The sequence below is a fragment of the Balearica regulorum genome, chromosome 1 (assembly GCF_011004875.1).
Source record: "Balearica regulorum gibbericeps isolate bBalReg1 chromosome 1, bBalReg1.pri, whole genome shotgun sequence".
Classification (NCBI taxonomy): Eukaryota; Metazoa; Chordata; class Aves; order Gruiformes; family Gruidae; genus Balearica; species Balearica regulorum.
Window position 1 is genome coordinate 83359336 of NC_046184.1, and position 22251 is coordinate 83381586.

A 22251-nucleotide genomic window follows, 5' to 3' on the forward strand; every position below is an offset into this window, starting at 1 on the left:
AGTAGTTGCATTATGTCCTAGTGCTGTTGTTATGCTGGCCCTATAGCATACATATGTCTCATTTGGGGACATTCAGTTTCTTCTTTTTGTGTCTGAAATGGCTGATTTTCTGCCTTTTTTTTTTTTTTTCTTTTCCTGGGAAATCATCTCTATGGTTATCATTGTTTTTCTGGTTTGAACTTGACAGTTTTCAGCAAGTCTTCCAGTATGGCTGAGTAGTTTATATTTACTCCAAATCATTGCAGTAGAATTAAAAAATCAATAGGCTTTGCCTTAACCTTTCCTCTTCGTCTGTTCAAAGTATATGGTTTGGCAGGCTGCATAGAGAGCTTGGCCTCAGCAGGTAAGATAGACAGCAGCAAATCTTCTCACCTCAAACCTTTCCCTGGGAGAAGAGGGCATTATACAGAGCCTTTTAGTTACCAGGTTTGTGACAGCCTGTTCTCGAAAGAGTTTAATGATTTAAGCTGAAAAAGCCAAAGTGTTGTTCATCTTTCTTCCATGGCTGGTCACAAGAGGGCAAAATATTGCACTTCTTGACTTACCACCATGATAATTCCATTACCTTCATCTTGAACTAACACCTCTTCTATCAGGGAAAAAAGAGAACTTTAATGAGAACATTTGATGATCGACATTCAGAGCAGTCACAGGTCAGACTCAGCCCTGGTTTAATTCTAAGCTTAATAATGCCCCTGGGATATGAGGATTAGCATGTGGTCTAGAGCTGAGTGAAGAGCAGAAATTCCTCTGGGAGAAGAAATCAAAGTTTTGGCATCATTTTAAGTTACCATACAATCAAAAAATTTAGAAATTTTTATGTGGAGGAAAATCTGAAGAAAAAAGAAAGTTGGCCTAATAGCAACATTTTGTTTCAAATCCAACTTTAAAAATGAATTTTATTCAATATGAAACAAATAAAAAAAATTAAAAATACAGAAAAAAAATTCTCTCAAAAGTCTTGAAAAGTTTCAGCAATGTTAGATATTCCCTCCTCTTTTCCCCTCATCATTGCTTTCTGGTTTCAACCATGAACTAAGGAAGTTTAGGAGCAAGTGATTTGATAATCACAAACCTAATAATAATCTAACAATCACGACCAGAATTTTCGGTTGAAATACTTTTTAGTGTCTAGTTGGTTTGAGGAGGATGTGTATATACTCGGCGCGTTGCCAGTTCAGGTTCCAAATGAAAATTATGTTTGGTCTGAAGGTCATGAATTTATGAAAAAGTTGATAAAAATTGTAGCTATACTGTTTTTAATAAAACATACACCAACAGAAGGGGCTAAGAATTAAGAACTGTTTATCAAAAGCTACAAGGTGAGAATTTACATTTGAAAAAAAAAACAATAAAGTATCTCGTTTCCTTCCGTTTTACAGACATCTAAACATTTCTTTTGACCTAATGTGGTATGATGGGTGGGGGGAGGCCAGAAAGGATGTAATACGGGGTACTACTTCTTCAATGAGTCCATTTTGATTGCAGATCTGAAAGCAACTTTTCAAAATGGCAAGTGAGGTGGTTTATGCAGAGGTATCGCCCAAGGAAAGAGTACATTTTACTTCACAAACTTCAGATACAGGTAAAAAATGGTCATCTTGATATTACTTACTTTTCCTTTGCTCAGTGACACATTCTTAAGACTTTCATTCTTTCTTAAATCGAATCATTCATAAGAAACTGAAGTCATGATGAAAACATCTTTATAACTATTAATATCCACCTCTGTTTATTAATAGAAGAAATAATGAATTCTAGCAAAAGTAAAGAATTACCTTTAAAATCCCATTCTGGATTTCAGTAGTATGGCTGAAATGTGCTGTTTCTGAAACACATTAATTATCAGACATTGAAGATATTAATACGAATTACTGAAAACAGATTAGCAATTACAGTGCACTGATGACACTGAATGGAATTCTCTCTCCTATAGTACATTTACATTTTATATTTTGATTTAATACATTTTCTTAGACACTGGAAATATTTTTCAATTGTAAAATTATATGTCTTGTCTTCTCTTCTCTTTCTGTCTCTCCCTTTTTCTCTCTCTCTTATTCTTTCTCTTCTAAAAGTTCTATGTTGAGAAAAATACAAGTCGAGAACCAATAGAGGTTTCTATAATTTTGAAAACACTCAGTCCTACAATTTGTGTATGACCTACTGACGTCTTCGACTATAAAACTGCATTACTTTAAAAATTTATTTTCAAGAAATAAAGTGTAAAAGATAGCCATTAATGGACATAAGTAGGAAATAATTCATGTTTTTAAAGGAAAAGTATCAAGTTATATTTTTCAGATTTTGATCAAAAATATATCTTTGCTAGTTATAAGACAATTAAGCATGGAAAAAATATTTAAAATTATATTCAGAGGTCACAGTATGAAACAAAAAATGTATCCTGAATATGCTAGCAAAGCAACATTTATCCTATAAAAATAGGTTTCACAGTACTAAAGACACAGTACTAAAAGCAGCACCTGTACAGGTATGATGTCTTTGTCTTTCATGTGTTAACTTAGTTTGCCCTTTAGATTGTGTGATCAGTTCACTATAGAACAGCTCATTGCCAGGACAATCTTTGGTACCTCAGTGTAGAACTACCCCAGCGGAGATGCACACACATGCCCAGTACAACCACCTGTACAAAATTTTTCAAAATTTGAGAGCATAAATGTCTGTTACATCTAATTTTTTTTTGTTTGTTTCCTCACTTGAGACTATCCTTTAAGTTTCCAGTTATATTTTATAGTCTTAAGTGCTCTCACGCAACTTTTTTATACACTTCAGTGAATTATGCTTAGAAACCGCTGCTTTAAGTTATCCTGAGAGCCCTCTAACCCGGTAACATACTTCTGAAAGTTGTCAGTATGAGGCGCTTGGAAAGACAGTGCTTAAAAATTTCTGATGGCCAATTATGAGGCTTATTAAATAACCAAATTTCAGGCAAAATGTTTTTTCTTGCACTTTAGAGTATGACGGCATGGTGTGTACCCTTGTCATAATCTTTTTGAAAAACTTGTCAGTTGTAGTACCAATATTCTTGTCATTTCTGTGAATCTTGCATTCTTTTTGGTATCCTAATAAATGCTTTACTTTAATAACATCCTAAAACAATTACTTCTACAGGCTGATTCTAATACCTTGCATGAAGAATCCTTTAAATCAGTCTTGAATTTGTGACCTATTAATATCGTCAGTATGTCCTACAGTGAAAAACCATCTATCTATATAATTAATATTTTTTCATGTTCTTTTATGTATATGTATATAAATTTACATTATACATTCTTAAAATCTCTATCTTCGATTTCTACATGTGCTCCATTGCTTTCACAGTTGAGGGCACAAGCACAGGAACCTGTGGTCCTCATCTGCCAAATGCTGTTAACTGTTCCGACTCTTTGGCTGCCATGCAAGAAAGATGCTGCATTCGACATGACATTGATAATGCATGGTACTGAAAATGGTTTAGATTAGACATTTCTTGTGAGTCTAAGGGAGATCTCAGCAGCTCTGGCACCCTTAGGAGGTTGCTTTACTTGGCTAGATATTTGCCATGCTACAGTGAGTTCAGAGCAGTTAAGTTGGTTAGCACACACCTGCCTGAAAAAGCTCAAAGGAAGCAGTTGCTGTCTAAATCCATGTGTATTTTACATTAGATCATTGATACAGCAAGACTTGGAAAAGTCCAGAGTTGCTCCTGTGAGACAGGAATCATAGCCTAGGCCAGCAAACAAAAGGGGGTGCATACTGCCCTGCCTCTGAGCGGTTTTTTTTGTTTGTTTGTTTTTTACAGCCTTCAAAATTTGTGCTGTCTTATCTGATTACACAGCTCCAAGTTTGGTTTGCTTCCCCATGGCCACTATGCCTGTCCCCTGGCTAGTCTGCACCCCGCTGCTTCTCTCCCTTCAGCCCCTTCCTCGCTTGCACTGCTTCCTTGAGTTTTTGCATGTGGTGGTTAGAGCAAATATTGCTGGACTTCTACATTTTGCACAGTTTAAGTTTGCATTTGCTCCTCTTCCCCATGGCACTTCAGAGAAAAATCTGTTTGGTTTCTCTCTTAAGAAAAACCCATCTTATATCATACCCTATCAGCAAGCAAATTTACTGTAAGTAGCTCCTGGGAAATGAGGCAAAACATGTAAAGCAGGCAACCTACAAGGTGGTGTGTTGCAGTTGATATAAAAATATAGCTTCTTCCTTCCTTCCTTCTGCTGCCACACCTACCGAAAGCTGCTGGGGTCAGTCAGGCATGTCCCATCACTCGCCGCTTTCCCTCCCTCCTAGTCTGACAGCTCATATACAGATTTAATATCACAAGATGGAGGAGAAACTGTGTCATATGGCAGTTCTCCACCTTATTATACCTGCAGTCATCTTCCTACTTGTACCTCTTCCCCATGAGCTTTTCTGATTTGGGCCAAAAGCCCTGTAGAGACCCTCTGGGCAATGAGATGTCTTCTGGGCGTACCTTTAATTTGAAAGCACTGCCTACATGGTGCATCTCCACCGCATAATGGAGGTCAGGTACCTAAACATCATCTTTGCCTTCCTTGAGCTTTACATCCAGCACTCACCACAGAAGTAAATAGCCAAAGGATGTGCTGCTTTTACAGTGATGGTGAAATAGATATCTTGTGTTATGCAGATGGCCAGTGTAAGCATACATACATAACAACAATGTAGGCAATGCCTCCAAAGATAAGGAGAGCAGTGCTTATGGTCTTGGTTTTAAAGCAAAGCAATCTTAACAAACCACCCTCTTTCTTGGCAAAATGAATGACTGCTGCTGAAAATCCTGTTGCCAATTCCTTTTCCAGCCCAGCTTGCCTTATTGTTAGCGAATCTGCCCAGGTGATCAAGCACTCCTGATAGCCCAGCAGGTGGGAATTCTCCACTATTGAGGCTGGGAAGGCAGACAGGGAACGTGCAGTTTGCCAGGCAATCCCACTCCTTTGGGGAAACCCACCCTGACAACATGTTTTAAGCTCTCCATTGGTTCTAAAATGCTTGTAACATATGATGAAAACATTTTTTTTTTTTTTTTTAAATGGTTGGAACCATGAGTGTCACAACCATGCCAGTGGTTACCAGGACATATGAGGGTTTTTTACAGTCTGACCACCATATACAGAATGGGGATATTTCCAGCAGCCCTTGGTATGTGAACTGATCTCTGGCATGTCACATTTGAAAGCCTAATGTGAGACAGTGCCATAGAGAGTGCTGGTGTGCTTGCCACAGGCTCCAGGCATAGCAAGAGGCAATCCTCTTGCACTTGGAAGGAATGTCTCCCAATAATAGAAAAAACATGGTTTATTTTGCCTGAACGTGCTCTATCTCAGGGCCGTTCTTTCAGTGCAGCCATATCTTAGTCTTGTATAATTTACACAGGCCAGTATCTCTGAGCAATCTGGGGATGCTAGGTGGTTTATGAGGGAATGGCTGAAGACTCTGAGGCACGACCATCTGACAAAGACTTCCTCCTGACGTGTGCAAAAGGCAAGTGTAAGGATAGAGTAGCCTTTTTTTTCTTTTTTTTCTTTTCAAAATAAATCCTAAAACCAGATATCTGAGAACATGAATGATCTAGGACGATCTTTATCCTGATGAGCAGCTGACAAATAAGAAAAAAGTCAGGAAGGAGCAGGACAAGTAACACTTGGAAGAAACAGAAGAAAGCAGTGACGGGAGTAAGATCATTTGTCCCCTGTGGTTTCTAGACCTCATTACCACAAATAGCATAAATCTTCACCATGAGAGAAAGAACTGCTCTGTTGCCTTGGTTTGTGAAATGGGGATTTCTGAGCCTGGAGGACTGGGTGTCTTGACTCAGGGGAGATGACGGCTGCTGCAAATTGAGCGGTTCTGCCAGCTCTGCATCGACTATTTCCCTTGCAAATAGTTCTTATGGAAAGCATGTGTCCAGGGCACTGATGTAAGAGAGGAGGGGGGCTCCTCTGCTGGCAAATGAGAATGGTCATAAATTAGCAAGGCAATAAAGATCCAGATAAGTCTATTGTTAAGTCTTCTCTCCCCAAGTTTCTGTCTTCTGTGACTAACAACGGGGGAGGGAGGCAGTGGAAAGCAGCTGCTTTTGGACTATTCTGGCTGAGAGTTAACTGCAGACAGGCTTTCCATTCCCCTTTTTGTAGGGAAAGTTGAATTAATGGTTTGTACTGAAAATTTGTGCTCTCTCTGCAGTGGTGCTTACCAACCATTAATTAAAACCTCATTTAAATACTTGTAAGAATGGACTTGAGGAAGAAAAATCTGTGGATGAAATTAAATAGTACGTTTATATTTTGCATAATGTTTTACATTTGGTGTTTTACTGTGAATTGTAAAAATCATGTTTAATTCGAAAGGGATTGAAAAGTAGCTTGTCTTTGGTCTGTGCACACATAGTATAGCATAGCTTTGTTCCAATAGTAACTGTGCTCCTCTTTGTGAAAGAAGAAACAGTAGAAAACAAGCATGCTTCGTACCCATGGACAAGATCTGAATTCACCAGGAATAAAATGTTTATTAAGAAATACATAAAAAAAAAATAATTTTGCTAAAAAAAAGTTGCCATTGATTAACTTCAGCTTAACGATTGACAGAATATGTACCTATGTGTATACATATGGAATAATAAGAAAAAATAGAATTAACAACAGAATAGTGCACTATGTCATAACCTACAGTGGTTTTTTTTAATTTATTTTCTCAAATTTAATAACTGCATAACATTTTTTGTATTTCTTTTGGAAACTGCACAGTGTGACAATTATTTGCATGAACTCTTCCAGTAATTTCTTTTTGGCACATTCATTCATTCAGCAACACACAAGTCTTATTAGAAAAAAAAAAAAGAGAAAACAATCTCTCTTGCATGTTCTTGCTCTTCCCATTTTCTCAGAGAAGGTCTGATACCAGACGCAATGAGAATGACAAGGGCTAGACCTGGGCAGGTTCTCTAATTGAAGCACTTTTTGTCTCTACAGGTGATCCAACCACATATGCTGAGGTGAATGTGAAATGGAGATCTGACAGACCTGATAGCACACCCAAGACTGTACATACAGGTACTGCAACACTGCAGGACACTTCACATTTTCTCATTATATTTTATCCTCTTTGTATGCCATCATAATTACATATTTACATACAGTGGAGGAGTTGCTTAGGGCGAGATGCCCAGAGAGGTATTGATATGATCTAGGCAAATTGACCTTCAAAACCTTTCCCAGCTGCTGGTTTTCCCTGGAGGTGCCTGAAGGCTGCTGGTGGCAGCGTTTGCAAAGTTAGCAGGTAGAGTCACAGGTCCTCAGGTTTCCATTTGGTTAAACTTTTTGTCCCTCAGCCCCAGCTAAGACTGTGAGGATTTGGGGCGTCAGTGTCCCTTGCCTCAGGGGCTCAGTCTAGCGAGCCTTTGGCTTATGTCTGTGCTGCCTGTATGGATTGCACCTGGGAGCAAAGGGTGGCTCTGGGGCCTGTTGGAGCAAACCAGTGCAAGCCCCTCTGGAGAAAACCGGCTGCTTCTGCACAGCGTAGCCCCTGGCCACTTGCATCCTGTGGGACCCATGAGACTTGTTTGGTTGTGGTGTTCTGGTTCAGAAATGCCTGCATTTAAAAGGCTGTGTTGCACCTTGACAAAGTAGCTTTTTTAAAAAAAAAAACAGCATAGCACAGAATACATTGCAATATGCTGCTGAGAATGTAACAAGAGGTCTCACACAGACCGTGTTCACTGGGGATGGATGATGCTGGAGATCAGTTCTGGGTAGAGGGAATAAAACTTGACACTATCCATGTCAGCACTGTGGGAAGGGAATGGTTCTCTGAAATATGACCAGCTTTCTTCTGAGAAGGGACCAGATAGTTCATCCCAGAAGCAAATGAACATGCACCATGCAGGCAGTGTGGTCCACTGGAGGACCAGGACCCGGTAGCAGGTCAAACTGCCATTCCACGTCTCTAGAGAGTAGATACACACAAAACATAGCAGCTCCCCACCCATTCAGCAGCCAAATAGCACACTTTTATAGGGCACGGTACAGTATCTCTTTCTATCTTTGCTGCAAGTGATTTTGATCCATTTTCCCCTGGTTCCCACTCCTGAGGGATGCTCAGAACACATGGTTAAAATTTATTCTGCAGTGGAGACACGTATAAACTCTTCTTGTTTTAGCAACAATTTCCATGTATTGTTTTTCATTTCCAAATGCATTTAGGGTGAATGAAAAGGTCAGCAATAGTATTTAAAGCACAGAAACTGAGTTATTGTTAGAAAGTGATAGCTAGGGATCAAAAATTAGGTTTTCTGACAAGTTCAGATAACTTGTGTCTATCTTTTCTTAAGTGAAAATTTTAAGATACAGTATTTTCTCAAACTGTAACCAGCCTTGAAAGCAAATTTTGTTTTGCAAAGTGAAATCATACATTGGATATGAGTTTTAACTCTCTTGTATGAGGTGAAAATGAAGAAGAGAAGGAAAGAAAATATTGCATTTATGCAATGCATAAGAACAATTAAGATATTTATAGAAAAAATGTTAGCCTCAGAAAATGCTAAGTGAGACCAAATGTTTCCATTGCTGGGTTAATTTGGCCTTACCACGAGGAAAAAGAAACTGAAAGCTTCGCATGGTCTTTCTGATTAAAAGTGGCAGAGTCAGGCAGACGAGAGAGTGGGCCAAGTGGAGATCTCGGTCCTGCTGTTGCAAAGGCAAAACCAATTTACTGGCTTTGTTTAAATGCCCTCTGATTTTATGCCAGTGAAACTGGGATTGGACTGCAGCATGAAAAGTACAGTCAGTAATGCAGTTCTGATATATCACCATAGGCCGATCGGTTTGTTGACTGCCTTTTATACCCCAGTCCTCACTCCCTCCCTTCTTTCTCTGATTCTGTCTACACTGTCCATATTCCCAAGTTTTCAAAAATTTGTCCTAGGAGTATCAAAATCCATATATGCCATATATGGATAAATGCTATGGGTGAGCGCTGTCCCTTCATATTCTTCACCGAAACCTCTTTAACCGCAGGTTTTGTTCTAATTCTGGTTTAGACTGGGGGGTTTTTTACCATACAGATCAGCCTGGAAAGTGTTAAAGAATGGGGATCAAAAGAACACAGGCACAGAGATCCTGGACAGGATTACAGCTGGAGCAGAAAATGATGGAGGCAGGGATTTAATGATTAATTAAACATATGTTTCTTTGTTGTGCTTAAAAAGGATGATAATCTGAAAAAAGAATGTCTAGAATTTCAAATTACCTATAAAACCTTTTTTTTTTAAAATCCTGATTTGAACTTCAGGATGTCCTTATGGGCCTTCAGTTGTGTAACCTCAGAAAAATAACCCACGATAGGACGATCATTGCAAGCCATTCTCCAAGGTAAAGGCAGGGTACATTCCAGAGTGAGAAGCACTGGCAGCGCTATGCGAGAGTTGCATGCAAACTGCGTGGCAAAGTATTGACACAGCAGTGTTGGCAATGCTGTGCACTGCCACAGAGGGTGAGAGGTCACATTTTTAGGTATCTTCTCAACAGCTATGATGATAAAAACTAGGACTGGCCCTGAAAAGGGTCTTCTCACCATGAAAATGTGATTTCATATATAAACATACATATATAAAGGTTTTATTTTCAATTAATAACTAAAATGCTAGGACACTCAGCTTTCCAGTTTTCAAACATTTGGTTTTTGGTTAAGAAAAGAATTTCCAAGACAAGATTTAGCTTCTACAGGTACATTTAGCTGAAAAAAACCCCACAAAATGTTTTCGGTTGCATCTGCAGCACACTGAGGATGTCCTTATAAACTTGCTCTTCACTATTCCACAGGTGCTAGATCTATAGCACACAGTGTAACATTCCAGTTGAAGGCCTAACTAAAATGATTTTGCATACTACCTTAACTCAGAACAAAAAGTTGACCTGCTTCTGCCTGTGGTGAGACCCCTCTCCCTTGTCCCTTTGGCAGCGACCTGCTTGGAGAACTCACACTGGTGTTACGTTGCTGTCGCCATGTACTTCACTGCAGTGATTCTGCTCGTCACTGTCATCCTCTTGGCGGTGAAATGTCACCAACTCTGAGGCGAACCCTGCCATCCTGCTGACATATGGGGTAAGTCATTTTTAGCCGTGCTTGTATTTTCATACAATATGCAAGGAAGTGTCCCAGACCAAATGCTAAAGTTGCTGTCACTCATTCAACCGGCCAGCAATTCACAGTCACGCTAGATAACATCTAGCCACCTGCTGCCGATGCATGCTGCACTTAATGGAACGCGTCTGAATACCCAGCAACTTCAGCAGAACCACCTGCCAGAGCAAGTATTGGGTTCCGCTGCTTTTACTCCAAGGAAATTCATCACTTAATCATAGGTGTCTCCCAGCTGTGGAGTGCAATAACCCCACGAGCCTGCCATGACGCAAAACAAGCACGTGGCTGGGTGCAGCTGGAGGTGATTCCCATAAGCACTGTCCAGGCCAGGACTGACGGTGACCTGGTGAAGTGGCAGGAGACAGGCCAGCTGTGTTGTTCAGTCTGGGATTTGAAGGAAGCCAGGAGAACAGTTGCCTGGTTTGGACTAGGAATGGCAGCGAACAGCCCAGCAGAGAAAACCTTCCCATCCACACCTAGTGCTTCTTGCAGAGCTGCAAAGCGTGTTTAATCGCCCCTCCAGGTCGCTCTCCCTGGAAGCCATCACTGGCCATGCTGAAGACAGCACGCCCCATCCTGTGCCAGAACCAGTGCCACTGTCACTGAGCGGCTCACTAGCCATATTTGCACTACCACCCCTCCGTCCCGAGGTACGGCACGTCTCGCCATGGTCCCCACGGCATACAAGGGCCCTCTCTTTGCTCATAGGACACGCACAGCACGTTGAACTTAAGTGAGATACTCTGCTTCTATTAGCTTTTGTCTTTTTTATTTGCAGATAACTCAGCTGGAGAAGGCTCTGCTTCTTCAACAGAACAAGACATAACGCTTGTTTGCTTTTACATTATTTTCTCTGAAGAGACCTTTATGAAAAAAGACATGCTATCAGTATGATCAGTCTTCAGTTATGTCTTCCAGGATCTCCATTAAACCTCTAACCTCTCCAGACATGGACAAAGCATATATTATTTTTATTTGGAATTTGCTTAATCCTGTAATACTAGCAACCATCTAATTATATCGGTGCATGTACCAAGGCATGGGCTCAAGCTGCTGTATCAAAAATTGGATTTGGGTCTTGTCGAGACAACACAAATGACCACGTGGACCGGTTTGAGACATCACTTTTAATTCACACCTGACTTGATTTTACAATAATTTGCAATATAAATAAGCTTTTTGATTCCATATGTAAAAGTGCAAAAAATCATGAATAGAATGAGGAACGTGAAAGGTTGCACTGAACTTTTTTATGAAGCCCAGGTTTATATGTGATCTTCTTCTCCTGACAGTCTTTAGTGGGATTTGTATGAGAGGGGTATTGAAGGTGCAAGAAACTACATTTGTTTAGTAGAGAAGTCTGTCTCATTCCCCCATTGGCTTGAATAAAATTATTCTGATCTACTTGTCCAGAAGCATATTTCACAGAGATAGAATATGATGTTTCTGTCTTGGGGTAGTAATTAATTTTGTGTTTGTTTTGTTGGTTTTGTTTTTGTTTTGTTGGATTTTTTTCCCCCAAATGCTGTAGCTTCAGTTAAATCAGAGTACTCCACTGGAACTAAGCCACCTCAGGTTCCAATGTATTTGTCTGTAATTATTATTTTGATCTCTGTTTCTATATTATTTTCAGTTGTCATTGGTTATGTTATAATTCCTTTGGGGCAGGCTGATATCAATGATTTCCAGACCAGATTTGCAGTAGGAGGTGTCTGTATAGCAATTATGTCTAGAATTGTTTCCTGTATCTAAGCTTATCTGTACTTAAAGCCATGTTGTTGCTGTAGATAATGTACCTCATTTTTATACTATATGCACCATGAATCAATAAAAAGATTTAGTAAAGCACTTGACATGCTGGTGTTTGTTCTTATGTTAGTCAGACTAGAAGAAAAATGGCATTTAGTATTTGTATGACTGTAACACCTCTGAGCTGTTGGCATGAAGCAGGATGCTGCTTTGGTAAGTGCGGTCTAAAGACAGAATCCCTGCCCTGCAGAGTGAAGCACCAAAGTAATGGCAGAAGAAAATGGTTACGTTTTTCTTGAGATCATAATTTTGTTTGTCAGGTGCTCTGGCATAAATCCAGGTCTTCAAATACCAGTGGAGAAAGAAATGTTTGAAAAACAGAGATAATAAAAGAAGAGGTGGCAGGTGACATTTTAACCTGAAATGGATCTGCATGTTGTTGTTATTCACTAACCTGATCTGATTTTAGCTGGAAGATTCTTAAGATAGTTGTCTTTCACATCAGACTCTCAGATAACCTCTACAACCAAATGAAATTGCCAGTTCAAATTAATTATCTCCAGCTTTCTTTAGAAGCAGGAAAAATTCCACAGTCTTTGAGAGCTAAAGTGACACAGTTTTGCATATATAACTTGTTTGATAATAGCAGGTTACTGAAAAGGGATGCGCAGCAGCAGCAGTCATTAGTTCCTGGCATACAGGCCCTACCAAGTAGAAAGTCTTCATTTCAGAACAAGGAGCTGAACACACATCCACCCAGATGCTGTGTATGCAAACACAGCAAAGGGAAACACATTTCAAGACCAATTAAACATCACCACTGATTATAAGACAGGGACTCACTGCAGATAACCAGGTCTCCAGTTGCTGCAGGCAGATATCTGGAATTTCAGCAGCTGGCCCTAGCATCTGAAAGGCAACCATTTGCATTGTGTAGACTACTGGGTAAGAAGCATGCATATACTGCCTGGTAGCTCTGAAAGCAGGAAAGTGATTAAAATAAGAAGTTGTTAACTAAAACCAAAGTGACTCTTTTTCTGGTTACTGAGAATCTGGGGCACTGGCCTGTGGTTTTGGCAATGCACTATGGCATTTAAGGCAAGTTTAACAAACTTCAATTTGAATTTCATGCTCTGCAGGCAGACAGTGTAACTGTGTTCACTGAATTTGGGGGAGTTTCTCAATGTTTACAATCTATTTAGCATCTCTGAAATGGAAAGTATTTCCCAGCTGATGGCTCTTGGCAGACAGAAAGCTACGAGTGATGGATGGGCAGGTGTACATCAGGATCCTGTGGATCCCTGCTGAGCTCTCTTCTTGGCAGCAGAGCCACACCAGCTGATCAGCTCTGCACTTCCTCAGCCTGGTTGCTCTCCGGGACAGCTTGCGATGGTTTCTCATCGTAACAATACTAAGGACATGGGCAAAAAAAATGCCTCTCCTGTTGCATCTGTTTCATGCTCACATCCTCCTGCTCTCAAACATGAAGGAAAAATCCTTCTTATGCACAGTCTGAGAGGAAAATGACCTATCTGTTACTGAATTGTTAAAACAAGGCTGCTTGGTCATTGGTGTTTTATATATATATATCTATGACATTATTCATATTACACATGACATCTAAAAAATCATATGTGACTGTAAATCTGACACTAGGGAGTTGTCTCTCATTTGTTTCTTGCCCCTTTCCTTTTCCCTGGAGCTTCCCCAATTCCTTATGTTGCATTCTCTCTCGCTCTGCCTTCAGGCACATCCCAGAGCTATGAGTGATACTCATTCCTGCTGTTCTGGCTTGGCCTTTTTTTTCCTGGCCTTTCAAGCCATTCTCTCAGCCCTTGCTGATAAGTACCATCCCTTTTATTCCTGAACACAGTAATGCATGTGTAAAGACCGAAAGAGATAATTAAAAGAAAGCAAACAAGCCATTAAAAGGATGGCCTTGATTAAATTGCACAGGCTAGAGAAAACATTTTAGGACCTTTATGAGGCAGATATAAAAGTGTAAAAAGAAAAACTAACATCCTAAACTAGGGGTAGCTTCAAACCATTTTCTTTGGAAATTCAACACAGTCTTTTTAAAGGCTGCAGTGTGGGAATAGGAGGGACAGGAGCTCATGTGAAGAAGGAGGTGCTATCTTTTCAACCCTGTACACCTTCTTCCCTAGATAGCCAAATTCTGAGCTAGCAGAACACTCAATATTCAGGCTCTGTCTAGCAATTCTCACCATCGCATCGGTTCCTGAGAGAAATTAGAACAAAGTCTACTCATGTGGAAAGTAACAGAATGCTGTTCTGGCTAATACTTGGCATCAAGTCACCAAGTGAGAAGTTGCTTAGAAAAAGCTCTCTACCTGCCTGTGTAGGAAATCATCCCAGATCAGAGTCATCTCTACAGGCAGAAGAACTTCAAGGTGGGAGATGTGACCTCAGTTGTGTCCTGCCTTCATGTGGGCAAAAGATAGGAGACAGTTGTGCATCCCCCCTTGGCTGCTTGGTCAGCAAGGGAGCCATGGTGTACCCCAGCAGACCTTCCAGCAGAAACACTTGGGAGACTAAGGCTTTGGTTAGGCCCTAAGTCGCGAACATGGAGGAACTTCTGTGAGCTGTACTGAGTCATTTTGTACCTTTTCATAGGGCTTGCTTGCCTGCAGCTGGGTATTTGGTGTGCATGTACTGGAGATATGTTGCTGTTCATCAATAAGCCAAAGACTTCATCACTTCATGGACTTTAGATGTCTTGCAACAGTAAAACTCACACAGCTCCTCCTAAATGACAGGATATACTGTAGCCCCACTGTCTTTGAAATAAATCAGCTAACCACCTTTCTGCATATCTGGACTCTCCAGTCCATATAGGTAACCTTCCTGTGAGGCAGGAGACTTGAGTAGTTCATTCTGAAATCTTTTTTTGCTACGGTAAGATTCACTGAGAAGGACTTTCTTCAAAAAACATCCAGAACTCTTCCTCTCTACTCCCTGCTTGCCATGGGGGCTTCATTCAAGATAGCAATAATGCTGGAAAAGGTGGTGATACTGCTAGTTTGCCTTACAACTTCTCTGATACAAACACAATGTAATGTTAGTGCATTTTTAAGTTCATTGATATTTCTGGGAAACATTTCACCTAGAACCCTTTTTTCTTCAAAGCTGCCACGAATGTCTTGTCTGCGTTCCTGACACAGCAAATTCAGGGACTGCAATATTGTCATTAGTTGCTAGCATGACCAGGCTGGTGATGTACAAGATGCTCACTGATGGACAAGAATCACAAAGCTGTAGATGTCTTACTCATCAAACCTAGTTTTTTCTTTCTAAATGAGTTGGTAGCATTAAAATATTGCAGAAATCTCAACTATATCTTGCTCTGCATTGCTTCTTGCCAGTTCTGGTGAATCTAAGTCATCCTCTGTCTGTACTGAACAGAAAACTATCTCTGATCCCTGAGGTCTGGACTGGCCCTGAACTCAAAGAAATTATCTGAGCTGTATCATCACAGTGTTACACTTCTGGTTCATTCAGATGAGCTTCCTTTGGTGGTAAGTGGGGTTGAGATAGTCATGCAGCACCAAGAAAGATAGAAGTCTGTATACACCTTTATAAAGGTGTATAAAGGTCTTTATACATCTGTATAAAATGCATTGTGGTTAAGAAGGGGGTAAAACGTGCTGAGTCCAACCTGTCTACCACAGCACAAGGATGCTATGAACGCTAAAATGAGATGCTTTCCTCTTTCAACTCAGAAATGTGACTGGTGTTTTCCAGGATATCAACCTGTGGCAAAGGCAAGGCTGTGAGCACAGGTCAGATTGCATCCCTATCCTGCCACAGAAAGAAGTGGAATAAGTGAGGAGTCCATACATGACAATTCAGCTGGTATTGTAACCGATGTGTTTAACTTTTTTTAACTATGGTGATGGGATAGGTTCCGTATAGTCTCTGTAAACAAGGTGATGAGATTATTAGCGATAGTAAGGTAATGGTCGAATGATTGTGGTGTTAGTAACCAGTCTTGCTGCTATGGCCCCTGTACAGCCCCAACCTAACAGGTAACTAATAAAAACATTTTAAGAATGAGAACCTGAGAGCTTGGTGGTACCATGGAGCTGATAAATTGTGTAGTTGGTACATGAGCCAAGTAATATTTCATTGTCTGTCAAAATCATGTCCTATGAGTGAACTTTGTTCATTATAATCTAATTATAATACCAAAACACTCCTCCAAGGTATGACCACCCCTCACTGGGCATGTGCTCTCTCTGAATTTCTTTAAGTTTATAGCTTTAAAAACAAAGCGAGAAAGTTCTACACCAATAATAATGAAGTAACTATGTAACTATGTGATATAATTGTAACCATGTGCGTTTGGAGAATATAAATATGTGTAGATTTGTGGGCTAGGTGTGCATGGTAGGAGGAGAGATCCCCCATGCACCGCAGCGCTGAATAAAGCAATGTTGGCTTTCTACACTGCATTTCTGTTTGGAAAGTTTTTATTGCCCTTGAGTGGTAACAGTGTTACCTGCGAAGTGGTTTCAGTGTGGAACGACGGGGTGGGGGGGGGGTTGGAGGTGGTAATAAGCATTCCTTTCCACTGTGTTTAATTCTCCATTCATAATTTCATCTCCTTTTTCCCTAGAGGAAATTCCTTTCTTTTTTTCACTGCTTTCTCTCTGGGACTGCATCAGTTATATGACAAAAGCTGGGGGTCAAGGATACCACATGAGCTCAGAGTCTCATCCAGAAACATTAGACTGCTCACCTTTTAATTCTCCACAGCACCCGCTGGCTGAAGCCCGAGCCCCCTTTCAGAGGCTATGCTGAGGACTGGGTGGTATCCTGCAACAGAGTTTGCACAGGGTCCATCAGATTCCAGTTTGAAGCCATATTCTTCTGCAGATACTGCTGTTTACTAGTGTCTCCATATTTGGAATTTCCATTAAAACTCTTCAGATTTCTGTGTGCTTAATCCAGCATTTGGGGGTTTTGCTTTGGTTTTGTTTTTTTTTTTTTTTTTTCCCCTAACAGTTGATTAACTTCTTTTGGCCTGTCACAGAGAAGAGACACTTTCTGGAGAGCAAAGAAACCAAGACCAGGTTTTGGCATCACAGTTAATCTGCTCTAAGGACTTCTAGTGCCACATCAAAATATCCCTACTTTGTGCCATTTGAAACGTGTTACAAACATTGAAGGTTCAACTTTGTACAACTGGACTTGATGCCCTGCCAGTCATTTTCTGACCTTTATAGCTGGAAAAAAGCACTGGCTTAAATGCTGTGCCAGGAAATACATACTTGTGCTCAACTCTGCACTGCTCCTCAACCCTGCAGGGCCCAGGTCTGGTATTAATGACCACACAACTATCACCTTGCCCTGTCTAGACCAGGGAAAGGTGTCTTCAAAACAACATCTAGCCTTTAATTAATACATTTTAATCACCACTTAGTGTCTTATGTAGACAAGGCCTGCTGTGTTTAGAAGCACATTATACCGTTAATTAAGATAAGCCATTCAATTTCCAGCAGTTGCTTTTCCCAAGGCAGAGAGACAACTCCTTCCTGGTGAGGAAAATTTAAAGGTAGTTCTCTGAAGGTGCTCACCTGTGTGGACTCATGGATGTCTAACAGGGGGTCTAGTCACGCCACAGGAGATGACTCCTGAGATGTTCACAGTTTGGGAAGACAGTCACAGAACCATAGAATCATAGAATATCTATGAGCAAGTCCCTTCAATTCAGTGGGGCTGCTCTTAAACGTCAAGGCAGAAGGATCAAATCTGGATGATCTAGACAGGCTCTTCGAAAGAAATGGGAAGGAAGTCTGGAACTGCAGTGTGATGAAGGCTGACTTCTTCCTTTTCTTTTGGAAAATAACAAAAAAAGCTAGTTTTCTTTCAGGCGGATATAACAATCTGCAAATGAATTACTAAAAATAGAGAACCATCCAGAACACTTCACATGTCCTCCCAAGCTGGGGTTATAAGGAAACCTATTAAATTGTTTACAGCATGCAAAAAAACCCCAAACAACCCTATCGGTGCTTTCAGGGGTGCTGGCCCTTCTTCGGGCCTGGCCCAGGAGCTGCAAATACCAAAGCCGAGACTAAGGTGAGAGCAGCTCCCTTGAACCGCCATCAGCACCCCCCACCCTCCCCCAGTTTCAGAAGGGCCCAGCCCGGGGGGTGAAAGGATCGGGGCGGGGGGGGGGGGGGCGGCGGAGCGCTGCCCCCGGGCTATGCTTTTGCAAGCCAGGGAAGGGCGAAAGAGGGGAATTTCCACTGCCTGTAAAAATGCGGGAATGCGGTTCTGTGTGGCCCGACGTGCTCAGCCCCCGGCGTTCCCGCCCCCCGCTCCGGCTGCTCCTCAAGTATCGGCGGGGCCGCGCTCCCCCACCGGGCTCCCGCAGCGGTCAGGCCGCGGACCATGGCGAGGGAAGCCCTGCTCCTCCTGGCCTGGCTGGCCCCGCTGCTGGCCTTCCCCACCGCGGCACCAGGTAAGCGGGGGCCGTCCCTGCAGGCTGGGCTCTGTGGGACCCCGGGCAGCCGCCTAAGGGGCAGCCCGCCGTTTGGGTAGACGCGGGCTTGTGCGTGTGCTGGCAGCCAGGCAAGGGCCCACAGTCCGTGCAGCATGGTGGAGTTTTTTTGGGTGGAGCAGCTTTCTTCAGGCAACCACGTTTGGGGGGAGGTTTCATAGTCTCAGGCCATGTTTGTGCTAGGGGCTCTTCCCTGGCATCCCTGTCTTCACGTGTTTGCTTGCAGGTTGGTGCCTGCTGTGCTGCATCTCCCCCTCAGTTGAGATAAATGTTGCTATAGCTCAATTCTCTTTTCTTTCTTACAATGAAATCTGCAGAGTAGGTCTTTCTAGCGCATGTACAAGGGGCTGACAGCAGCTCTGAGCCATGTCAGGTTGGACGGGTCTCTGGGCAACCTGGTCTAGTCGAAGGTGTCCCTGCTCATTGCAGGGGGGTTGGACTAGATGACCTTTAAAGGTCCTTTCCAACCCAAACCATTCCGTGATTCTTTAATAAGACAAGCGTGGTGCAGAAACTTAAAATGCTGTTTGGAAGCAATGATGGAAAATTCAGCTGGTCTCATTACTGTATATGCCTGCAACCTCCACACATCAAAGTGATTCTTAGAGACCCACAGTTGAAAGTCTTTCAAGACAGTGGAGAGTGCTGGGTTACTCCAATACATGCTGTTTGCTGTGGAGATTAAAATTTGCAGGAAGTATTTCATGTCCTCTGAGTGTGGAGGAGATAGTCAATTACTTCTCATAATTATTGTCCTCAGATATCACAGCTTCTTACGTGGAGGTCACAACAACAGAAGCTACTGGTGAGTTTTTTTTCCCTGTAACAAACTACAGAAGGAGTGGACACCCAGACCATGAGTCCCTAGGGAGCCATGTGGTTTGTGTATGGCATTGCATGCTGGCTCACATGACACTGCTCAAAAACTTTTTTTTAAGCAGTGTAAACTTCCTACTATGAAAATCAACCCTAAAAATGGGGACAACTGATAAATAAATAATTAAATAATATAAATAAAAATAAGTAATAAAATTTATTTCTAGCCTATGTCAGCCCCTAGGGCATATATTTCAATGAGTTTGAATGGGTGTTATTAACATAAACTTCAGAACTGATTCTTAACAGAAGAAAATGAACGACACCAAGTTGGGCGGGAGTGTCAATCTGCTGGAGGGTAGGAAGGCTCTACAGAGGGATCTGGACAGGCTGGATCGATGGGCCGAGGCCAACTGTATGAGGGTCAACAAGGCCAAGTGCCGGGTCCTGCACTTGGGTCACAACAACCCCAGGCAACCCTACAGGGTAGGGGAAGAGTGGCTGGAAAGCTGCCTGGCAGAAAAGGACCTGGGGGTGTTGGTTGACAGCTGGCTGAACATAAGCCAGCAGTGTGCCCAGGTGGCCAAGAAGGCCAACAGCATCCTGCCTTGTATCAGAAATAGTGTGGTCAGCAGGACAAGGGAAGTGATCGTCCCCCTGTACTTGGCACTGGTGAGGCTGCACCTCAAGTACTGTGTTCAGTTTTGGGCCCCTCACTACAAGACAGACATTGAGGTGCTGGAGCATGTCCAGAGAAGGGCAACAAAGCTGGTGAAGGGTCTAGAGCACAAGTCTTATGAGGAGCAGCTGAGGGAACTGGGGTAGTTTAGCCTGGAGAACAGGAGGCTGAGAGGAGACCTTACCACTCTCTATACCTACCTGAAAGGAGGTTGTAGCCAGGTGGGTGTTGGTCTCTTCTCCCAGATAACAAGTGATAGGACAAGAGGAAATGGCCTCAGGTTGCACCAGGGGAGGTTTAGATTGGATATTAGGAACAATTTCTTCACTGAAAGGGTTGTCAATCATTGGAACAGGCTGCCCAGGGAAGTGGTGGAGTCACCATCCCTGGAGGTATTTAAAAGACGTGTGGATGTGGTACTTAGGGAGATGGTTTAGTGGTGGACTTGGCAGTGTTAGGTTTATAGTTGGACTTTATGATCTTTAAGGTCTTTTCCAACCTAAATGGTTCTATGATTCTAAAAATGTTCTTCAAAACAAATGGGATGCAGCTCCCTCGCTGAGCCCTGCTCACTTTTAATCCAGGCTACTCACATGCCTTCCATCGTGGTCATACAATTTTTAATATATTTATCGACAGTCATTTTGCACATGGATACTGACACACACAAAGGCTTTATATCCTGCCAAAAATCAGACAGGGATTCAGTAACAAAACAGTCACTGGACCGCTTCTCCCAGATTCTACGCCAGGGCTCAAACCAATGGCTATCTGCTCTGTAAAGCCAATAAGAATTGAAACAAACATTAATTACTGAAGTCAGCAGATAAAACTGTGACTGTGGAGAAGGAATCAGCTTGCTGAGGAAAATTACAATAATGCTGTGTGGTCACACATAAATTCATAAAATACAGTTTTACTTTTTTAATATATGGAACTTTTCCTATAGAAATATTCCAAGTACATTACAGTCTGTATATTAATTGTAGCAAGTGAAAAGTGGTTTCATGTTTTAATTACCTCAGTCTGAGCCCCAGACAGACTATCTGAAGCCAATAACCATTTTTCTTTTAAAGGTTGACTAATGTTTTCGCACTACTATGTGAGCATTCATGAATAACTTCTACCAGATACTGGCTGGCAAGGACGGGCACAGATGCACAGAAATCTCAGTTCTGCAGCAACCCCTGTTATTTATTCCCGGACCCATCCAAGAAGTTTCTTGATTTCTTTTCCTTTCTAGATCTTGCTTGGTCTTTACTACCTTTTATTTGACATTAAAATTGGCCCCAGGTTTCAACTATATCTCAAAAGTGTGGTGGGCAGCTGTCTGGATTTCTTCTTAGATAGTAACAACCTAGACACGTGCTGAGTCTTGGTTTAGGTTTTAATTTAGGTCAGATTAGTATCCAGTGTAGTTAAAAGTCTTTAAAAATGTCCCAAGAGAAGCAACACAATATTCTAGAAATTGGATATGTAAGAGAATTGATTATGTGTGTTTTGATCCTGCTGTAGTCTTTGCAGGATTGATTCATACAATGTATGCTGTCACTTAATCTAGATCAAGAGACTCAAGTAATGTAAATCACACCACTTCGCAGAGGAATGCTGTCACTAGAAACGAACTCAGAAATAATGTTCATAGGCAAAATTTCCCTTTGTTCATTTCATCTCATTCAGTACTCTCCACACATGAATAGTGTGAAACGTCTGATAGATGTAATTAAGATAAATTTAGTAATTGTTTTTTCTAAAATGTTTCCAACTGGTTTTGAGTCTTCTCTTTCTTTGTTTCACCAGGTTTCACTCAATCTTTTACTGAGGAAGGAATAACAAAGACATTTGGTGAGTTTCCACCTAAATTACAACATTAATTTCCTAGAAACATGGGATCCCATGGCAGCGTGCTGATGCCTCTGAAATATCCCAGTGTTAGTGACATTAAAGGAAATGCACAGATAGGAAATGATGGATCTTTTCCTTTTCCTCTTTGGAAAAAGGACATTAAAATCTTACACTTAGGAATAATGGATTTCCATTATCAAAAAAGTGAGGTTTTGAATAAAAGACTTTTTTTTCCAGTTTTCTAACACATACTAGAGGTTTTTAATGAAAGCTAGTTTTGTTTGTCCCACATTTCAGCTCTTCTGTAGAAGAAACAAGTATGGAAAAAAAGGAGTGAGTCCATCTCTCAGCTGTGCTAATTCTTCTCTAACAAATGCAGTAGTGCAATTCCTAACCTGTAACATATTCTTTTAAAGCAATATGGATTTCTCTGGTAATGCTGCTTCTGCTTCTTTTTTTCTAAGAAAAT

General features: G+C 41.4%; 1 protein-coding gene across 3 annotated transcripts in view; it reads left to right on the forward strand.

Annotated features, from left to right (window-relative positions):
• LOC142603039 (C-type lectin domain family 2 member B-like) overlaps positions 1-12015 on the forward strand; it is a 26979-nt gene extending 14964 nt beyond the window's left edge. For 2 of the 3 annotated variants that reach the window (XR_012836926.1, XR_012836932.1), the window contains 4 exons: positions 1489-1585; positions 6999-7079; positions 9985-10128; positions 10946-12015. The gene's annotated coding sequence lies outside the window, so the exon portion shown is untranslated. Of the gene's footprint in view, positions 1-1488; positions 1586-4829; positions 5537-6998; positions 7080-9984; positions 10129-10945 lie in introns of those variants that run through there. The other variant, XR_012836948.1, reaches the window with a different exon arrangement.
• Positions 12016-22251: the final 10236 nt, after the last annotated feature.